Here is an 11,388-nt window from a genome sequence, read left to right on the forward strand (position 1 = left end):
ACAAAAATGGTATGTTTCTGTATGGACTGTCCCCGCTTTATCATACAACAAGAGAATGTTTCTTTATGGGCTGTACCAACTTTATCATACAACAAGAATATGCTTCTTTATAGACTGTCCCAGTTTATTATACAACAAGGGTATGTTTCCTTATGGGCTGTCCCAGCTCTATTATGCAACAGATGTATGTTTTTTATGAGTTGTCCTGTCTTTGTCATATAACCCAGATATGTTTGCTTGTGGGCTGTGTCAGTTTTATTATACAACATAGGTACGTTACCTTACGAGATGTTCCAATCTTATTTAACACAGGTCTGTTTCTTTATATTTCGTGCTAACCTCTGTTTTTAACTGCTCAGTTAAAACGTTTATACTGCTTGGAAAAACTATTAACACTTTGATTTGTAATGCTACATAGTTAACATGTTTGTCCTTAGGTAACAATGCCACTCAGTTCTTATCTTATTGGCATTTGAATTTGCAAGTATTTAATAGTTGGCTGAGTAATTATAATTTGATGAGTTCCAAAAATATTTGAAAACTCATAATTTTGAATAGTTTTCCTACTTAGACATGAATAAAAACTATCACAGTAATGGTTAACTAAAGGTGAACCAGAACGGGAACTTTGAGCATGTACGCTAAGCAACCAGGTTCAGAAACCTCTGTAATTCAGATAAAACCATCTAAATTTAATTTTCTTACCAGATGGAAAGCAGTAAATCACTAGATCTCAAGCACAAAACGGGCTTTATACAATTCTTTGAATAAAATAACAGAATTGACTGTCACTTTTATAACGAGCGACCAGTTGAAATTGTTGAGTTTGATCAGTCCATCACCTCTCGAACCATGGACCATTAGATTCTTATACCAGTAAGGTAACTACTTGGTTTCATACTGGTAAGTTTATAGGCATAAATAAAACAAACAAAATTACGAAATCAGAATAAAATGTAAGAAACTTAGTATAAAGAAGATAACAAATAAATCTAGATAACTTAAACATACAGTCTAATGCCATACACTAACCATTACTTGCTTTTTCATAATAAATATTTACATTATTTCTATCGCTTCACATTTACTGTAACGTAACTTTCACGTTTTCTCTTAACAATTTGTAGCTATATTAGTTCATAAACGCACAAGTTTAAAAGGTTTCAAAATAAAAAATTATGAAGTTGAAATGAGAGTATCAAAAAGTAAGGAAACAAGGTAGGAATGGGCGGATTAACATTATACCATTTAGTGGCTTTTAACATGATGCAACCTCAAAGAGGCCGTGACTATCGTTCCACACATTCCTTCTTTGTTGGCCTTATTAAGGACAATGGCAACCTTCTGTTAAGATATTCTTCTTCAGTAAATTCAAGAAAACAAACTAGTTATAATACACGAACATCAAGTCCAACAAAAGAAAAAAGAAGCCATTACTAAATTAAAGGAGTTATCAACATTCTGTTAATATACTCTTCTGTTACACACTTGCAGAATAGGTAAGTAGGCAAATCATCTATAATGTATGCCAACTATTTCAAATGACTGAGCGTAATGATTGTAGACAGAGTTCTTTATCATTTGCGGCTACTAGGCCTGACCAATGTCTCTAAGCTGTTTATTATTATATTATTATTATAACTATTATTATTTATTACTGCTATAGATTGCTCATTTATAACTGTGTTTTGTGTATTTAATAAATAAATTTAAAAAATTCTTTTGAAATTATGTCTTTTATTTAATTCAAAGTAACAAACATACTGGTAAAATAACATTGAACATGCACAAACAAGTAAGCAGAAAAAGCCTTTGTGTAAGGACTAGTTTATATCATGTTTATGACACTTATTGTAATAGTTTTGCAGCTGTTGCAGCCTTTGCTTTCATTTATGGTTTCATATTCTGAATTCTTACTCATAAATGTCGTTATCTGCATCGTTTTTGTCTTCGCCTCAGCCTTTTATTGGTGAGATGTCGATTTTGTATGTCTGGAACAATCATTTATCCCGCCATGCGCCACAGAAAAATCGATGTGACAAATTGTACAAAACGCATGACTGTTACTGAATTTTCATGTAATGACCGGATATTTTGCATTATACTCTTTCCTAAATTTTTGATTCACAATTTTAGTCTTTTAGATTTGCCAGAAACAAGACAATCTGGTGAACGAGGCCTTTTTTCCAACTTGAGAACGATCGCATTAGTGTTTCTATGCCGCTTAGAAAACGAGAAATCCCCATCTACGCGAGCGCTGATTGGCTGACAAGCACTGATGACGTAACTATGGATTCCCCCACGTACCCAGTATGGAGAAGCACCGCACTCAAACTATTGGTAGACGTTGGAGATACAAATATTTTTAATTATTTCAAGCACAAACATGATTATCGGAAGTAGCCACTTGGACTATATCTTTTATTTATTATAAAAATTTATTTGTATCTCACTAGAAATTTTCTTTTCACCCCTTTCAAGCCCTGGGGGTACAATTTATCACTTTATTGTATAGGCCTATATAATATATAATAATTTGGGAGTTGCGACAAGTCGTAATATTTGTCTGTATGAGAGTATAGTCGTAATGTATACACCAAAATCGTAATGATTACGCTCACATCGTAATGGTTGGCATCTCTGCGTATGACTGCATTTTACTGAGTAAATGCCATTGTATTAACAAGAAGGATGAGTTTTGTGGGCTCATTTCCACAGAACCCAGAGGTGTGTTAAATGTGAAGAGCATCTGAGACCTAATAGTGACTAATTATATGAATAATGGCTGTATAGCAGACTCATTCCGATTATGGTCTTCTGAGACACCTTTTAGGCAACCTTTTCTTGGTTGGTGTCATTGTTTGATGTTTCAAATGGAAAAGGAATTGATTCCATGATGGATTGTATGGTTCCTACACCACAAGAGATCCCGTTGAAGAACTATTTACGCATTGTTGGTGTTGTTTGAATATCTTGTGTAAATTATAAAGAAAAAATATTTAGTAGCTAGTGTACATCATATAGAGCTAATATACTGTACGTAATTTAAAGAACAGTGTCTTCAACTTTCTGGAGTATTTATGGAAAACAACATCTAAAGTCTTGTGTGTAATGCAGAGAACAACAACGTATAGCACCTTGTGTATATTGCAGAGAACAACAATGTATAGCACCTTGTGTATATTACAGAGGACAACAATGTATAGCACCTTGTGTATATTACAGAGGACAACAATGTATAGCACCTTGTGTATATTGCAGAGAACAACAATGTATATATTACAGAGGACAACAATGTATAGCACCTTGTGTATATTACAGAGGACAACAATGTATAGCACCTTGTGTATATTACAGAGGACAACAATGTATAGCACCTTGTGTATATTACAAAGAACAACAATGTATATATTACAGAGAACAACAATGTCCATCACCTTGTGTATATTACAGATAACAACGTCTAGCACCTTGTGTATATTACAGAGAACGACAATGTCTAGTACCTTGTGTATATTACTGAGAACAACAATGTCTGGTACTTTGTGTATATTACATTGAACAAGAACGTCTGTGAGTTATAATAATAGGTCTTTGATGGGTCGGGGTACTTAAAGTACAACCAGCAGCTAGTCCTAATTAGGCATTTTATAAGTTTTCAGTTTTATTTAACTGTGTGTTGATTATCGGTAGTACATGGTCCAGAATGGAACAGATAAGAAAGACATTGACAGAATATAAGCAGATGAACTATTTCAGCCTGCTTCGTAATGAGGTTTGGTGTCTGTTTTTCTTAAAAGCGTTTCAGTATTTCTTCCAGAGATATAACAGTACCTGTAAAGATATATCTCAGGATGGCTGGTATGGGTATTAACACTTTTATTAACAAAGCAGAGAACAACGTTTTTTGAACACTGCAAATCAAATAAACACAACATAAACATAGAAAACGCCCAGATACTAAGTCGGGAAACAAATATAAACAAACGCAAAATCAAAGAAGCACTACTTATACGACAACTAAAACCAAAATTAAACCAGTATAAAGAAACACCTTTATACCTATACTAATTAAAAACCTAACATCTAACTGCAACACCCTCTTCAATTCCGCGCCCGTTTGCACTCTCTCCCCAAGACATGTGCCCAGAAATAGTCAGTTGCAAACTCTGTCTTTGTTAACCTGAAGATGACCTAAGAAGGTCGAAACGTTGTTCTCTACTTTATTTTGGTAAAAGTGTTAATACCCATATCAGCCGTCCTGAGATATATTTTCCCTTCAAGTGGGTTTCTCTTCATCACGAAGTGCTTGTGAAGATTATTTTTGCCTTATCTTCATCAGTACATGTGGTTAAATATACAGATAATGGCCGAATATTAAGTAGGAGGAGCAATATACGTGTCAGTTTGTTTTATTTAAACAAGAATTATTTCTATTAATAAAATCTCAAATATCTAAACCTTAAGTTCACAAAAGAAAAATAATTGGCGTACAAATTAGTAAGTCCTATTATTCAAGATTTCAGTAATAATAAAAGTGGTCGTAGAACTTCTATAGTTTGTATCGCTAAAAGGAAGTTCCTAGAAACAGGCTACAAAGAAATAACTGAATAAAATGTTTCAATCCATCTTATTGACGTGCAGTCATCATTCTTAGTTCAAATTCGTATTTTACTAACGTTTGTGACATTCTATACCTCGAATACTTTCTTCGCAGCTGTTTATTTCTCAGCAAAAAATATAATGTTTTGCCTGTATTTTAAATCACATTATGTAATGAATGTGTACATGTAGCTTTCATTTTCTCACTGGTTTGTTGAGTTAATGATTTCAAATTTTAATTTCATTTTGTCTTATCCAATTAGATTATCTGTTTTAATTTTTTGTAAACTCCGATAGTGATGATAGTTTCGAAATGAAAAAAAATGTTTTTTTTCCCTTTAACTTTATTACTTGACTTTCATTATCTACAATTATGCAATATTTGTCACAGGTTAATGAATATTATCTCTAAGTCAAATAATTATTAATTACAGTAGGTAAAAAACAACAGCTTGAAATTGTAGATTAATTATATATTAATTAAGCTAAACACAATGTTATTTTTTTGGTCGGTCCGGCATGGCCAGATTGTTAAGGTATTTGACTCCTAATCCGAGGATCGTGGGTTCGAGTGCTCGTCGCACCAAACATGCTTGCCCTTTCAGCCGTGTGGGCGTTATAATGTGACGGTCAATTCCACTATTCGTTGGTAAAAGAGTAGCCCAAGAGTTGGCCGTGGGTGGTAATGACTAGCTGCCTTCCCTCTAGTCTTACACTGCTAAATTAGGGACGGCTAGAGCAGATAGTCCTCGTATAGCTTTGCGCGAAATTCAAACCAATTTTTTTTGGTCTGCTCAAAGTTGATATAGAAACCTGAGTTTTTAGAGTTATAATCCTCAAACTTAGCGCTGAGCAACGGCAGGATATGTAGTGTCATAAGATTTTTAATCACTTACTTTGGCAGGTAAATTGAAACTATACTTACCCCAGCAAAGATTCAGCAAGATAGAGAAATGAGAAAATGTACGCACACATATGTGTTGTAAGTAAGGTAGTACTTGTAGTACCAATTGTGGAATGCAAATTAAAATTACAAATGCATTCCAAATAGCAGGTAAACAAAATTTTATAAGCAACTGCAGAGTAACGAGTCACCAAAGCATTTGAGAAAATCGTTAGATTAAAAACAACAATTTCACAAAACAACAAATCTGTCAACTTGACTATCCGACCAGCTTATTAACGTTGTTGAAAAGGCAAAGCTCTTTCCTTTCTTCCTTTTATTGTAGATTAAATGCAAATAACTGAATTACGCTTGGTAAACACATGTAATAAAGTAACCATTTCGCAACACTAATAATGAGCTAACAATACACTGGTAGTCATATTCAGTGATTACGAGTACGATCTGTGAGTTGCCAATTAACAGCCCGCCCTCATATCACATATGGATGTACGACTGCTTATGCACACGCGCTTGTGAATAATCTGCGTCTGTATTCTAGCTACTGTCTAATATTTGATAGCAAAGGTTTTAGTTCTATTCTTCTGACTCGAAGGTTCTACATTGGAAAAGGCAATGCTGTCATATCATTCGGTGTCTAAGACGTGAATTTCATATCATTTCCAAAATCTGACACTGTTTTGTTCGAACACTCGAGACTGAAAATAAGAAGGATGAGTTGTATAATTTAACTTTGTGTTGTTTTCAAACCACGTGTGACCTATTGCCATTTAAGGTTGTACTTGAAACAGTGCGAGTTTTAAGACATGTTTTTCAAGGAAACAAAACGAGGAAAAAGGACAAAATCGTATATTGAAAACCTTTAAAAGTCTTTGTTCTAGTAAAGATAACGTGGCTGCAAGAAGAGAGTTAAGGTTAGAAACAGTAATATTGAACATACGAAATAAATCATGGCTCTTAGTCCAGGAGAAGGAGTGGCTATCATTCTGGTTAAATGGAAGAAAAATATAGCAAAGATATCAACAAAAGTCAAGAAATGTCGAGGAAGATAGCTCTGAAAGTGATGGGTATAAAGATCAGTCATTCTCTAGATTAGTACCAAGAAAAACTATGAAACAAGTGTAAAAAATTTAAATAAAAAATTAGGAAGTAGAAATGGAGCACCAAAAAGTAAGGAAGCAAGGTAGGAATGAGCAGAACAACATTGCAACACTTTGTATTTTTTGACGTAATACAACCTCGAAGTGGGTGTGGCCATTGTTCCAACCATTCATATTTCGTGTTTTACTTTGTATCAGTAATGGCTGTATAGCACTCTCCACCACGAGTGTCTTTTTTCTTAGAGATTGATCAGCGGTTGGAGTAGAAAAAAGAACTGTTAGCACCTATTCAAAGATCATAGTCGACAATAATTATCTGCTATCAAAGGCATATATAGTTTTTAAATTTAAAAAAAATTGATTGGACGTTCATTGTGTAGTTAAGTAACAGCATTCTGTATAAGGCCTTCTAGTTTCCCACAAGTAGCACAATGTGGAAATGGAAGCCATAAATTAAGCTCTACTTGGATTACTGAAAGCAAACACCAAGATATTTGCAACTCATTTATGAGCTGTTGTGCATAAAATTCAGGATTTTTAGTCCTCAAGTAGAAAGGAAAGCAACCGAACGATAAAAAAATCACTCAGAGGAATGTGTCAGAACATTCGAAAGTAAACTAAACTAGGAAGACGAAAAGTTCGTAGGAGATACACATTTATCACATTAAGTATAATCCTACTGACAGGATATCGACCTTTCCCACACTAGTAAGGCAAAAGTAGCAATCAGAGAAAGTCTTCATCGACATTCAAAGGAGAGGAAGGTCCTGGAAAACAATATACCTGGTGGTTATTTAGTTAGGAAAAGCAAAATGTGGGGAATCAGTAAGATGGCACACAGCCACAAGGCCTCTGGTAACGCAAGTAAAGAAATTATCTTCTACCTAACCCAGCACGGTCAGGTAAGTAGGACGCTCCACTCGCAGTCTGAGGGTCGTGGATTCGAGTCTCCGTCCCATCATGCAAGCTCACTCCGTCAGCCGAGTGGGCGTTATTTATGTGATGGTTAATCCCACTACTCGCTGTTAAAAGAGTTGACGGTGGCTGGTGATGATTAGCTGCCTTCCATGTAATTTTCACTATTAAATTAGGAACGGCTAGCGCAGATAGCCCTCGTGTAGTTTTGCACAAAATTTCTACAAAAAAAAGTCTTCTATCTTCTGCGAAGTAGTCAGTCCCTACAGAAGGGGTCAGCACCTGATGACGTAAACCTCTGGGACAGTCACCTAGTGCTTAGCTCATAACAACAATGTTGTAACTACAGACAAATGCCATCGTTAAGTTTTGCCAAATAGCTTAAAAGAGAATGAAAGTTCAAAGTTTTTTGTGTTATTAAAATCTTCAAGGCCAAAGACACAGCGGCATGTCTGAACGCTAGAATCCGTGTTTCATACCCCCCAAACAAAAAGTGTTATTTATTTTGCTTATGCAACATTCAAAAGTCTACTTTAAATATCTATTTAAAAGTTTGTGTTTGTTTAGAATTCAGCACAAAGCTGAATAATGGGCTATCTGTGCTCTGTTCCTCATGGGTATCAAAACCCTGTGTTTAGGGGTTAGAGTCCGCAGACATACCGCTTTGCCACTGGGGGGGGGATAAAAGTATGCGGTGCTTGTTAGAAAATGCAGTGTGAGATAACATTACGTGTAAATAAAAGAACCCTACAGAATGAAGAATCACATTCTATTCCTCTGTACGTGTGTGTGTGTGTGTGTATGTATATATATATATATAACTTACAATTAAAGTGTGGCAAAATGTAAATTAATCTTTGCAACTTAAAATGAATTTACTATCTAGTAAAAAATGAATATATTTTTACGAACCGAACAATACTAATTAACAAGAAGAATAACATTATTTATTATTTAAATTGTTGATAAAGTAAGGTTTATTTAATGTTTTGTATCCGATATATTTATTAATTGGACCGTCCTTCAATGACCCTAGTTATGTTTATATTCAATTTAATAGATTCCAGAATGTTTGGACTTAGTGTTATGTTCTCTTGTGACCCTGGTGGATCATCGGTAAGCCTGAGAACGTATAATATTAAAGATCAGCTTTAAATAGCCGCAGTGGATAAAGAGAGAATTTGTTTGTTTGTTTTTTAAATTTCGCGCAAAGCTACACGAAGGCTATCTGCGCTAGCCGTCCCTATTTTAGCAGTGTAAGACCACCCACCGCCAACTCTTGGGCTACTCTTTTACCAACGAATAGTGGGATTGACCGTATATATATTATAACACCCCCACGGCTGAAAGGGCGAGCATGTTTGGTGTGACGGGGATTCGAACTAGTGACCCTCAGATTACAAGTCGAACACCTTACCCCACCTGGCCATGCCAGGCCTAAAGAGAGAGTATTAAGCTTGACAACAACATACACGTGACTCATGAAAAAACGTTTCATAGCCTATTTCAGTTTTAGCGCTATCTGTTGAAAAAACTTTATAATGTCATTCCAACCTAATTTTCTGTTTGTTTTGAATTTCGCGCAAAGCTACACGAGGGGTATTTGTGCTAGCCTTACCTAATTTAGCGGTGTAAGACTAGAGGGAAGGTAACTAGTTATCATCACCCACCGCCAATTCTTGGGCTACGTTTTTACCAACGAATAGTGGGAGTGACCGTCACATTATATTGTCTCCACGGCTGAAAGGGCGAGCATGTGTGGTGTGACGAGGACTCTAACTCGCGACCGTCGGATTACGAGCTGAGTGCCTTAACAACCTGGCCATGGCGAACCTAATTTTCTGTTTATGTTAAAATAGTAATCACTTTATTCGATATCGAAATTGAAAAAAATTACTTTCACTGTCTAACAGAAAAAAATGCGTCAAATTACCTAAACTACATTTTAGTAGAGCAAATTTAGTGGCTGAAGACATTGTGTGAAAGGCTAAATTTATAGAAGTATAAACTGCCCTCAATTAATTTTTGTATAGACAAATTAATCTGGTTATCGAAATTCTTATAAAAAATTTTAAAATCAGCTTTCGTCAATAAAAAATATACTGCTCTAATGTAAAACAAAAAACAACACTAAACACACCGCAATTTGAAACTTATTGTTAAACTAGCGAATCCGAAAGCCTATTATGGTCCACATTTACTAACGGTAGGCAATAGGCCTACTTATTTACGTTCTCTAATCTAAGTCAATCTTGCTGAAGTGTTTTGAGTTGTTTTAGCGTTGCTTTCGTGATCATTTTGCCATTTTTAGCCTTGAGTTCGTGAACATTGCGCTGGTTTTAGCCCTCTTTTCGTGAAAATTTTGCCGTTTTGGCCCTGTTTTCGTGAACATTTTGCTGGTTTTAGTCCTGCTTTCGTGAACATTTTGCCGCAATTTGTCAGTTTAAACCAGAAAACGTAAAGATGGGAAGAAGAGATTTAAATTACACCTTATCTCCCCGTGTTGTGGCCAACGAGAACGCCACCAAAATATCGATCCAGTTCAGTTGTGTCAATTATGTTCTTACTTTCTTTAGTCGAGATGTTGGGAATCGTCGTAAAGACATAGCCAATCACTGTGGTCAATGTGGCTGTTTAAGTACCATAATTATGGCTGTAATTTGTGAAATGCTGTTAAACTTTTCTTATCATCCAGGTGGTTCATTAGATAAAGGATAAAGACGCTTAAACATTTTTTTCTGTTCAGTATTATCAACTGCTTTCAAGTGTATTTTTACATTACAAATTAATCGAGAATGTAATTTTGGTATATAATTATTAGCTACCCTATTTTGAAAAGAACAAGGGAAATTTTCTAACCACAACGGCAGGCGGCGTTAATTTGGTGAAGTTTCCGCGAGGAGGTGCTTTCGGTCGGCGGCGAGTAAGTCAGTCACCTTTACAAATTCACTGTAGCCTGTTCAAACTACAACGTCTAATACCGAGTCAGCTCATCACGTTCCGGCTCTCCCGAGGGCGCCAGCACGGCTTTTCCCGACACCTTAGACCAGTGTCTCATCTCTCAAGCATCGAATCGCCAAACAATGAATTAACTTCACATCCTTATCACTTAACCTCATCTCGTGCACGGCAATGAAGAGAAACCAAGGTTTCTGAGCGTCCCTGGTTGTCTTGCCAACCCTTTCGGGGTTTATGAGATTTAAAACCAAAACGACTACCAAGTACAATTGGATTGAATTGGATTTGCTAATCACAGAAGTGAAGACTGGGTCAGTGCCATGTTTGGTATCTTTGCAGAACTTCCGAAAAAAATGTCATTGTTACTCACAAGGTAGTGGTAGTCATAATTAAAGGACGACTTTGTTTTGTTTCTTGAATTTCGCGCAAAACTACACGAGGGCTATCAGCGCTGGTCGTCCCTAATTTTGCAGTGTAAGCTAGTCATCACCACCCACCGCCAACTCTTAAGCTACTCTTTTACCAACGAATAATGGGATTGACCATCACATTATAAGGCCCCACGGTTGAAAGGGCAAGCATGTTTGGTGTGACGAAGATTCAAACCCGCGACTCTCATATTATGAGTTGAATGCCTTAACCATCTGGTCATGCCGGGCCATCAAAGGGCCATGGAATTACCTTTAAATTTATGCAATTATAGTGAAGAGAATACTATAACTTTTTAATACATTATGCTTATTTCGACGAAACTTTTTAGATTATCGGTTAAACATTACAAGGTTACGAACCATTAAATATCAGATTATTGTATGAAGTTTTAATATATGTTTTAAAGTAATGATCTACTTGTGCGTTCTTTTTTTTTTCGAATTTTGCCTAGGTCGATCCGTTTGATGACGTGTTTGC

The sequence above is a fragment of the Tachypleus tridentatus genome, chromosome 13, assembly GCF_004210375.1.
Source record: "Tachypleus tridentatus isolate NWPU-2018 chromosome 13, ASM421037v1, whole genome shotgun sequence".
Classification (NCBI taxonomy): Eukaryota; Metazoa; Arthropoda; class Merostomata; order Xiphosura; family Limulidae; genus Tachypleus; species Tachypleus tridentatus.